The sequence below is a fragment of the Carassius carassius genome, chromosome 48, assembly GCF_963082965.1.
Source record: "Carassius carassius chromosome 48, fCarCar2.1, whole genome shotgun sequence".
NCBI lineage: Eukaryota > Metazoa > Chordata > Actinopteri > Cypriniformes > Cyprinidae > Carassius > Carassius carassius.
The window spans coordinates 14712116-14724703 of record NC_081802.1 but is presented as its reverse complement, the minus strand read 5'-3'; positions in this window follow the sequence as shown (position 1 = coordinate 14724703).

Here is a 12588-nt window from a genome sequence, read left to right as displayed (position 1 = left end):
TTGCAATGACCTTTTGTGTCTTGCCCTCCTTGTGCAAGGTGTCAATGGTCATCTTTTGGACATCTGTCAAGTCAGCAGTCTTCCTCATGATTGTGTAGCCTAGAGAACTAGACTGAGAGACCATTTAAAGGCTTTGCAGGTGTTTTGAGTTAATTAACTGATTTGAGTGTGGCACCAGGTGTCTTCAATATTGAACCTTTTCACAATATTCTAATTTTCTGAGATACTGAATTCGGGATTTTCTTTAGTTGTCAGTTATAAACATCAAAAAATTATAAGAAATCAACATTTGAAATATATCAGTCTTTGTGTAATGAATGAATATAATATACAAGTTTCACTTTTTGAATGGAATTGGTGAAATAAATCAACTTTTTGATGATATTCTAATTATATGACCAGCACCTGTATAGTGGTAAAGTGTCATGGAGTCTATGATAATTTTTTTAATTGATTCATGGTTATGGTGGCATGAAGACAGTCGAGTTGGCCAAATGTGTCAATGCTTCCTGAGAGAGTCAGCCATTAATCTGGTGCACAGATAGATGTAAGTGAAACACCAGGATCATTTGAAATCAAAGATGACATTCATAGCAAACACTGAAACAAAGGCGCTTTAATGTTAAGGGACTTTACCCTTCACCTTCAATTAAATAATTTTCTCACTGTACGTTTGGATAAAAGGCTGATGGAGGGTTAAATGAATCAGACTGGCCAGTATATATCAACAAACCATTTTCCCTTCACACCTCAGAGCTACTAGTCTCGTAAATTGAGACTTTGAATTCTCACACACATGGCTTTTTGCTTGCCGGTAGTCAATATGACTATGAGATGTCTGTAATGAGATCCTTCATTGAACAGTTTGAGAGTCCATGCATCCTGCCAAACGCAATGCTTGATGGTCTGTTCTCCTCATGCGCTCACTTAGTTTTCTTTGATGTTGTTTTTGTTTAGTTTTTTTTTTTTGACTGGAGAGTAGTGACACGGTTTGCATATGCTCTCCATTGGGATATGAACATCGCATTGCTCTCCAGTGCAATACGTGCACGTTGCATGCTATATATTATTATTATTAGTAGTAGTAGTAGTAATAGTAATAGTAGTATTTAATATTTGAATAATCATAAGAACGTTAATGTAAGAATAATAATTACAATTGTATTATTGCGTTCTTGTTATTAATAACAATAATAATAAAAAGTGTTATAACAAATTATTATTATTATTATTATTATTATTATTATTATTATTATTATTAGTCATTACTATTATGGATGTTTAAAATTTTATTTATTAGTGAAAAAGATTGAATATTCTAACAATATTTATAATGTAATCATATTATAATATGTGTATTATTACCACATTCATACTACTACTACTACTACTAATAATAATAATAATAAATGTGTAATAAATATTGTGTAAATATTTATTATTATTTTTATTATTATTATTACATTTAATACATTTTTTATAAAAATAATAATTTATCATTAATAATACAAATAATAACAATAATAATAATGCATTTCTAATGAATACTATGAACAAATACATATTTCATCAGCATTATCATCTTCGCCATTTTAAAATGATTATAATAAATAAGATTAGTATTAGTGTGAATCCAAAACAATCAGATCGGTTTGTTTTGTAGTAATGACATTATGCCTTGCATATAACCAAATGTTTCTGCCAAATTTCATGTACGCTGCTTTAATCAACCACAGGGTTATCCGAAACATTCAAATCACTTAAAAGATGACTGATCTAAGGATGGCGAGGCAGTGCACGCAGGCCATTCATCAGCAGTAATTACATTACATCACAAGCACGCACGCTGCGAGGCCGCTCTCGCTTATGGTCATTCTCTCTCTTTCTGTGGCCAAATGAAAACCACAAATGTATGTACCCAATCTCGCTGATGTTGTGGAATCATAAACATTGTCATTCAACATTACAAGGACTAGTTGCGAACACAGGACAGCATGTTTTTGTTGGGTAGCGTATTCACTCCCCCCTTGTTCCAGAGTCACGAACTCAACCACTTCAGTTTTGTATACGATGGCAGAGAATCTACGACTGCATATCCTTTCTTTGTTCTTTTATTTATGATTCCAGCATCAAGTTCTTTCCCAACTGACAAACCTCTAATTGGATCTGCAGACAGCCATCTTCAGTTTGGAACCAGACTGCAGCTTTTCTCGATTAATGTGCAATTGAACCGGACCAGAGTAGCGCAATTTAGAAAATCTGTTTTCTTTATTAGGAAACGATCAGAAACCAACAACCTGGTAAATCGCAAACATATGTGGAGAGACCCTGACCAGGCCCTATGCCTTTCTGCACCTGTAGCGATGCCGGATTGGTCATTTCTATGCATAAATCTATGACTTGCGCCAAAAGTTGAGATTACATTCGCTCAAAGGGCGCATTGCATGATTGTATGACAGCCAGGTTGGCGGGCACAATGATGGCCTGCAACTGCAGAGCTCATCAGGTGGAAAGATATTCGGAGGGTTAGTTTCCCTTTTCTTTTGTCTGTTTAATCACTTAAGGCCTGGACATGACAGAGAATTGGACGAGAGTCCCCTTCGAGGTCCCTGGCGTAAGATCCCGCTCCAGCCGTAGTTAAGTGATGTCTTTTGGAGCCGATGCCGTTTTAGTTATTTCTTTTGTTTTGGGCTCCAAGGAAAATCTCCACCAGAGCAGATGGTGGGGTAGGCAGAAGTAAAAACAAGAGACAGGTGAGACGTTTTCTCCAGGAAACCTCAGAAGGCTCATCACGGACTGCTGATCTTCCAACTCCTTCAGAATATTTTAGTGTTTTTACTTCTTATTGCGACCTAAGAAACTTGCAGCGTTGCACTCCAGTCCATCGTGAGTCCAATAATCATGTCAGATTATCTACGGCTTCAGCTTCCAGAGATGTTTTACTTTATAGATCAGGAAGAGTCTAAATGATTCAGTTGTAAAGAGCCAAAGGATGCAAATAATTTTTCATTGGTCTATTTACATATGGCTGGAAAATAGCTAATGTGAAGGTTTGCTTCAATTTTTTTTAAATGTAAAAAAAAAGAGTTCTCCTAAATAGCAGTAGGTTTGGAACAAATTGAGGGTGAGAAAATAATGACAGAATTAAAATTTTGGGGTGAACTATCTCTTTGAGTTGTTATAGGGTACAATGATAGTCTTCCAATCTATTGAGATGTTAACATTTGGCAGCTGGATCATTGGTTCATTGAAAAATATAGGACGTGTTAAAACCACATACCCGCAAGAATCACATACTCTGGGTTGCCATGGAAACACATTAAAATATGTAAATTTCATTCATACTATATTTTAGCGTACATTCTTAGAACGGGTATCCAAATGTTGTAGTAGCAGAACCACTTTTTGTTCCTCAAAAATTATTTCAGCGATCAGTCCCTTAAAGAACCATTTTCTTAATAATCTGAAGAACATTTTTCCACTGTAAATAACCTTTTGTGCAATGGAAAATTTCCATACTTGGAATTCTTGCTCTGCTTTTAACCCATCCAAGTGCGCACACACACATATAGCAGTGAGTAGTGAACACAAACCCAGAGCAGTTGGCAGCGGTGTCCCTTACTCAAGGGTCTCACCTCAGTCATAGTATTGAGGGTGGAAGAAAGCATGGGTCATTCACTCCCCCACCTACAATCCCTGCCAATACCAAGACTGAAACCCACAACCTTCGGGTTACAACTCTGACTCTCTAACCATTAGGCCACTACTGCCTCACAAAGATATTTTACATTAAAGAAAATGTGCATTATATAGCTGTGAGTTTCCTCTGCATAAAATGTGAATATGCTATTTATATGCACAGAACATTTATTAACTTTTGAACTAAGTGGTGAATTAGGCAGATGTAATTTTCATGAGAAGTTCTCATTTGAGTATAAAAACAAATAACAATTTTTATCGAATAGAAACCATGATATGACCTAAAACGACAATATATATATATCACTCACGTATAAATCTTTTTTGATAGTTTTATATTTTATTTTAGAGCTCATTCATTTTTATTATTTTGAAAAGAGAAGACCAGACCAGATTGTCTTTAAAATTTCACCTTTTGTGTTCCAGGGAAGATGGCAAGTCATACAATTTTGATGACGAATTTGACAGATTTTTCATTTATTCTCCTAAAGCACACCATGAAACATTTCGTTTTACATCCACTGGCATTAACCAGCAAATCTGTGCTTGCATTTTGGACTTGGATGATATAACTCCAGCTTCCTTGTCTATTTCGGAACCTACTCCCACCACTTTGTGTAATGTAACCCAGCACTGTTCTCCATCATCCTCTCTGTATTTCTGGCTCCAGAGGTCCTGTGAAGAATTGCTGTCCACTTTTGTCCTTCAGACCAGGCCAGAGAACAGGTGGTGAAGCCAACTCCAGCAGCCTTTCTTTCACTTTAGCTTTCTGCATACTTGAAAACGAGCCATGTGGCGCGCAGAGCCGCACTGAAGTTGAAGGTAGGGCTGGGTCAACACGGGCACAGGATGGAGAAAGTCTTTCAGGAAATTCCTGCACAGAACAAAACATTTGACACAAAGCCTGGTCTTAAAACTGATTGTTACATTTCTCACTCCTTCTCTCCAGTGATTTCCGTGCCATATGTTAGATTTAAAATTTTTGAAGTATGAATGAACCCAATGCCCTTTTTTATCATACCAAAAGCCAGTGCTTTGCTAACAGCATTGACCTTTTTACAGGACCAAGTTTTGCTGTTAGTGGAGGCCTTCTTGCTAAATGATTTGAACACACATGATGGTAACTGACAGCATATGTTCTTGATGAAGTGCAATATGGAAACTATTCCTTCTCTCAAATGTAATTTCAAAACCGCAGGTGTCCAAATACATGAGAATCTGTGGAGTGTTCCTTCATTCCAGTTGATGGGGTCAAGCAAATAAAGAGGGAGGAAGGATAATGACTGATGCAGTCACTTTGAAATGACCCCAGTGGATTGGAAATATCGGAAAAATCTCACTGCTGCTCTTCACAAAGCCATTATTAAGTATTCAAATCAGTGGCGAACCATACCATAACATTTCTGATGAATATGTCCCTCATTGTGGCCCATTCATGATGTATATTCTCACCATTTGGAATTTGTTTCTCAATTTTCTGAATTTCTTTCTCAGAATTGCAAGAAACAAAGTATAAACTTAGACATAAACATATATATAAAATATATAAACTATATCTCAGAATTGCTCAATTAAACCTAAGAATTGTGAGAAAATGCAAAAAAAAAAACAACCCAAAAAGTGAGATGTTAACGCAGTTGTTTATAACTATATAAATTGGTAATTCTGAGAAGAGAAGTCTGAATTTTGAGATATATAGTTGCAATTGTGATTTAAAAAAAAAAAAATCAATTGTGACATAAAAAAACAACCTTGTGTCATAAACACAATTCTACTAGAAAGACACAGAAAGGGAGATAAAACTCAAGAGTATTTATTTACAGAACCAATACAAAGAACATAATTATTTTTGGCATAGACCCCATCCGTAGCTTGAATCAGACGTTGTAGATTTATAAGTATTCCTGATGAAGACAAAGGCAGGGCGGAGCCTACCCTCACATGGAGGGGGTCAACCTGGTGGTGGTGGGGGGGTTGGAGGGAAATGACGTGGCAATATCAGCAAACACAATGAAGGGTGAGTAGTGGGCATTTATATTCCTTTTGTTGAGTGCCGATTGGCTAGATCTAACTGTTATATGCGACATGGCATTAAGTCTTCCTAGTAGAACTTGCGCTGATGCTTCCATTTCTTGAAAGAAAAAAAAAATTGGCGAGATATAAAAAATTAGGAAAAAGCGCAAAATTGCTAGATGTTAACACAGTTAACTCGCAATTGCAAAACATAAACTGTTAATTCCGAGAAGAAAAGCCTGAATTGTAAGATACAAATTCAGTATTGCGTGAAGTAAACTGAATTTTGAGACTAAAAAGTCGCAATTACATTTTGTTTTTCCTGTGGTAGAAACAAGCTTTCATATTTTTGTACCTTTGTTCAAATAAAGACATCTACAAGTCTTTTAATCATTTATGAGATCAAGATTGTATCTTGATTATGAGTGTATATTGATTATACATATGCAATCATTGATATACAGTACTTAATTTTAACTTTAATATACATAAAACAAGTATATTACAGTATATATATATATATATGTATATATATATATATATATATATATATATATATATATATATATATATATATATATATATACAGAGCTGGGTAGATTACTTATGAATTGTCATCAGTTATTGATTACAGATTACATCTAAACTTTTAGATTACACATTTTTGATAACATAATCTGATTACTTTTGAATTACGTTTAGATAAAATTGTTGCTATTTTTTTTATTTTATTTGATATCACATATATTGAATAAGCCTAATCTTATACTATTTTGACAGATACAAAAAAAATATATAATCCGAAATATATATTTAATTCACCAACAAGAGCTTTTTTTTCAAGTGCAAAGTATGGACAGTTAATACTTAAAAAATACTAACACTAATGAATTTAGGAAACAGCTAACTTATAAAAACTAACATTGAAAAACATTAAATTCACAGCAATAGCACTGCTAGGTCAAATATTTAATCTCAAAAAACAAACAAACAAAAAAACACACTAGAAGTGTATATGACTGTATTAATGAAAAACATCAAACAATAGCTACACTTCAAACATGAATTTTGAAAAAGACTAAATTCACACAGCAATGAAATTTCTATCCATCTAAAAAAATGTAAGTGCATAGTAATAATGAGGAAAAGACAAACAATAACAACATTACCAAAATGTATATTAATATAGCTCACAACAATAACATTGGTAATATATATATATATATTAGGGTGGTAATGGTACGCAAAAATCATGGTTCGGTTCATTTTCGGTACAGTAAGGGAAAGAAATGCAAACATTTAACTGCAGGTTGTTTATTACTATAAATTTTTTTTAACAATTTGTTTACACTTTTTTTAAACACTTTTTAAGTATATATATATATATATATACATATAATAATATATATATATATATATATATATATATATATATATATATATATATATAATAAAAAGAATAAGAAATAAAATACTGCTGCAAAGTTCTCCACTAAATAAAATACTCTCAGTCTCAAATATAATGAAAAATATAAATACATAACTATGATTACAGTGCAGCATTACCAATCCCAGCTTGTAGGCCTGCACATGTTTAATATATATATATGTATATATATATATATATATATATATATATATATATATAACTTTTCCAAAGTGTAAAGTGCAGCAACAACAGTTTCAGTTTTTAGACCTTCTCAGATTTCGTTATTAGGTTGGCCCGATCGGAATTAAGAGCAAAGGTCTGTTTAAATGCAGACGGGAGCTGCGTATGAATTACGGTCGTTTTTTTCCTAGTTGTAGTGATGTTCACACTCGCGTGATGCCTTTTGAAAACTTTAGAATCAGCTGCTGGGCGGGATTTGTGCTGAACGCGGAGACTTCCGCCACTTACTATGTTCGTGTGGAAACACGAATATGTACCTATGTTCCGCACACAAAATATTGCATTCGGTCATATATAGGAGGAGGCATAATGCTGGTGAGTCCATACCTTCCATTTGTTTCGATGTGGTTGGTTATTCTGTCACACATTGTTGAGGAATGATAACAGCAGACAGAGTATCATATCTCACATATCACAACTAAAATAACCGACCACCGATTGAACAGAAATAGGACTATAAGTACTTGTACACACATGATAAATGAGAACACTAAGGAGGAACAGCTGGATTAACTAATAAGAAACCATGGAAAGCTCATAACAGACAAGACAGGAACTTAAATAAACGTAATCGTGACAATTATAAGTACATTTATATTTTGTAAAGTAAATTTACCTGATTTTTTTATATTTTAACTGGATAATTAGACAGAAATGCTTTAAAATGTTGATGTATGGAAAGCATCAAATAAACAACCTGGACTAGCATAAAAACTGATCTTTTTAGCAGGGCACTCAAGCTTTCAGGGAATAGTTTGGGCAGTAAGTCATTTAAATGAAAGCACGTTAGGAAAAACTACAAAGACAGCTCTTGGCCTACATGTCAGCTAAATAAATTGAAATGAAGATCGTCTTGTATGTCTGATGGAAAGATGGTCAGAAGCAATTTTGTTTTGCTCAGTAATCAGGTCACCAAATGATCTTTCTTAGCACAATATTCCTTTGTTGACAAGTGGAAGACAAAGGTTTTTTTTTTTTTTTTTTTTTTTAACACTTGCCCATTGGCACACAGGGACCCCCATTGCATTCCCCACATCAAATTTCACTGTGAAAAGTTGTATATTTTGAGTTATTGAAGAATAATTCGATAATATTTTATTATTTATTTATTTTATTGTGCCTTTTATTTATGTGTACTACTTTTCAAATGCCTTTTATTTATATATTTTGTTCTGTTTTATTGTTGTCTGAGAAATGTAAGTGTTACTTATATACTATTATAGTATTTATTATTATTATTATTATTATTATTATTTCAAACATCAGTTTAACTTTAGTCTAACTTTTAAGGAATTTTGTTATTGTGATATAGTTTTTATTTCAGTTTGAAATGTAGTAATTTTAATACTTAAATGAAAATTATAACTGTTTCTTTAGCAACTAAATTAAATAAGTTGTTTAAACTTTTCACCTAATATTTATATTTTATTTTATTTTATTTCAGCTTTCAGTTACAAAAAAAAGAAGATCCTTAATAGTTTTAGTTTTACTAAATGAAAATCTATCATAAAATATTATTACATATATAAAACACAAAAAATAATAAAATAGTCAGAGTAAAATCATCAGAAACCATTTCAATACTGATTGTGTGAAAATAATTTATATCCGTTATACTCAACCATTGGCATCAACAAAGGTTGTATACTTGAAGACAAAAAGAAGACAACAGTGTCCATGAAGAGACTTAAGATGCGATATGTGTAGAAATCAATGACATTTTGTCAAATTAGGCATAAAGTGCTAATTGTTAACTGTAAGTCAATTTTGCATACACACTGTAAACTGCTAAATATAAAATGAGCCTTAGTAAGACAGCAATGTCAGGCATTTTAGTCCAAATAATCTTACAGTGTCACTTCCACCACTCTCAATTCCATAGCTGAAGTACCATTTGGCTGCACAAAGCATCTTTATCCGCTGACATTCAGTGTGGATGCTAAACTCAGAGCTAGCATGTTGCTATTAGTCATCTGAGGTAAAAGAGACAAGAAAAAAAGAGCGGTTTCCCTTGTCTTTCTCTTTCACATGATTAATGTGCTATAGGAGTATGTGTTTTGGCTTCAATAAATCACATAGTGGAGCGATGGAAATAAGTTTGGTGTTGAAAAGCGAATAACATTGCGTCTGTATTTGTGTGTACCGTTTCTCTGCTGGAGGCGACTTTCAAGACATTGTTTTGGAAATACTGACTGTCAGTTTTTCTTTGAGGTCAACGTATCTCTCCCACTGGGTTGAGATTTGACAAATCACATGGAGGAAATACCCTGATCTTCTCGGTGCCGGGATTCCCTGAGTGAGGGAGCTGGATGGAGACACGGCCTGCTTGGAGAAGATGCCTGGCTCCCAAGTAAGCGTGTGAGAGAAAGAAAGAGAAGAAACAAGATTGATGGTGCTTGTCTCTGTTGCTTATTGGTGAGTTACACTCATTGGGATCGTAATGGTGATACCAGTCACTCTGCTATTTTTATTTCTTCCAGCTCTCAGTTCATTTAACATTACAAGATCCAGATTCTGACTGGGATAATTTACTTTAGTGGGCATTTGGAATATCAGAAGGGACACAAATGTGACTCTTTCACTACTACTCCTACTACTACTACTACTATTAGTATAATGATTAACACCAACAATAAGATGATGTACAGATTTATTGTATTTTAACAGATTTGTTTTTGCTATTTTATACTTCTATCTGTTATCCATCCACCCATCAATCCATCCATCCATCCATCCATCCAACTAGCCTGGGACATGCTATCAATGTGTTAAATCATGCTAAAACGTTAGCAGTGTGCTGAATCATGCTAACGACATACTAGAAACATAATAATCATGTTAGAAACATGCTAGCAGCATGCGACTATTATCTTGAACTGTTAATTTGTGAAATAAACATTCACTTGTGATAAAAGACCACTCTAAATTGAGGTAGACATATGCATTTTCTTTAAAGATGCTTTGTAACAATGTTATGTAAATTGCAAAAAGCACTATACAAATACATTTTTATATAATAATAATAATAATAATAATAAAAGTAGTAGTAATAGTAGTGCTAGTAGTATAATCATTTGTTTATAATACTAATGATTATACTAGCAATACTATTATTTTATTATTATGACCCATTTAATTCAAATTCACAATATTATATAAACATCTTTGTTTGTGATCTTTGTTTGACTATGGTTACATTTTGAGGAGAACAGTGAGAAAATACAATTTAAACACTACGTGGTACACCATGTTTTCCTCTGGCTTTAGAACATTTCTTAAATTACTTTTATGAATTTAGTTCCAAGGAATTAACAAAATTGTTGTGGTGCTTATGAGCAAAAAACCAACCAAACAAACAAACAAAAAACACTGTTATTAAAACATTTTTGTAAGTTTTTGTGAAAAACACTCTCACTTCCACTTAAATATCATCATTTTGGTTTTGAAGCATCACGTGAACAAACTGCACATCTGGTTTTCAGTCTTTGAAGAGGAAAAAGATGAAAACAAATGGATACTATACGCCTCCAAAAAAGAAAAAAATAAAGAAAAAAAATGGGGTGGAGGTTCAAAAAGAGAATGGGATAAATAACAAAACTAGTGAAGGATAGTTCTGTGTTATGGACTGAATCTTTTTAGTGCTCGTCTATCTTGTGGTTCATAGACCATGTGCTACCTATTGAAAGCTTCAATCAAATCCACTGGTTTTCCATGAAGTCTTGGAGTCAGTGTCAAAGGGTCAGTGTTTGGCTAGTTTGCATGTTTTGTTAGCCCTTGAAAGCAGATGTGACTTTTTAAATATCATTGAAAATATGTTGAATTGGTTATTGTGTGGATGTGCATGTGTGTCTGTGTGTCTGTGGTTAAAAAAATAAAATAATAATAATAATAAAAAAATTAAAAAAAAAATATATATATATATATATATATATATTAATCTCACCACAACTAATCGAGGACATTTAAACACATACATGCACATAAAATGAGAGCAATACTACATTTAGCATTTTCCTGTAAGGTCTTAGCACTTGAGCAACCATTAATAAACTAATGATCAAATTTGTAACTAAAGTCTCGTCAGTAAACCCAGAGCCCCTTTAACAACAAACCAAAGTGTATTTGTGAACTTTCCCGAGGTCCTCCCAGCACGTGTTGGGACCTAAATTGGACACTGGACTTGTCGCAGGAAGCTTAATTCTTCCTGGCTGCATTCTTGCTGACACGCCAGGCATGGACCATGCAATGGCTACTTTGAATGCAGCTGTGCGAAGATTAAAGTAAGCTGTAAAGTCTGCAGGGAGAGAGTTAATGCTTTGCTGTCTAAAACAGCCAGGTAAAGTTGTGAGGGTGGCCTGCAATCAATGAGTTTCGGTAAAGCGTCTCATAATCTGCAGCCTTTTATCAGTCGAAGCTGTTCAGGACCTTGTCACCCCATTTAAAGTCTTTCCGTCATCGTAAAATCCTCATGCCCTTAAAATCCCTATCTGGACTCTAGACCCATTTCCCCACAAAGTCTATACCCACTCATAATTCATTGAATTGGCTACAACATTAGGTTGCATAATGGCATTGTTTTTTATGTAAAAGTTGTGGAAAACTGTGACCAAACAGATTGTTTTGCCATTTGTGCATATTTGGACACAGTATGTCGCTCTTTAATTCTGTTGTCAACCCAAACTAATGTTTATATCTTTCTATCGCTCTCTTATACGCTCTCCCATTTTTTCTTTTGGTTGTAAAGCTAATAAAGTCACCAAGAGGGATTTTTTTTTTCTTTTTTTTTCTCTAGCATTGTGGTTTTTGAAGAATGTCCCTGTATTTGGTTTGGCAGGGCAAACCCCTCTCTTTGTCTAGCTCTGGAAAAGTATAGTAATGCAGTAAAGCATGTATTGATGTTTATTTTTATCATTTGAGTTGGTGAGAAGAGGCAAGTTAAGTGGAGATTAATGGTAGTCAAATTCCCAGTGGTCAACGAGACCCAAGTGTTAACAGACCCACCTGAGAGACTGTTTCACTGTATTCTCTAGAAATCAAAAAAAAATAAATAAAAGAAGAAAAAAAAAAGTGGCACGGATGCACATGATTAAAAAAAAAGAGACAAATTTCAGGGTTTTTTTTATTATTGTAAAATACATACAGAAGAAAACAAATCCAGAACAACAACCAACAGTTTCATCTTACAAACAAATTCCATGAAAATACGG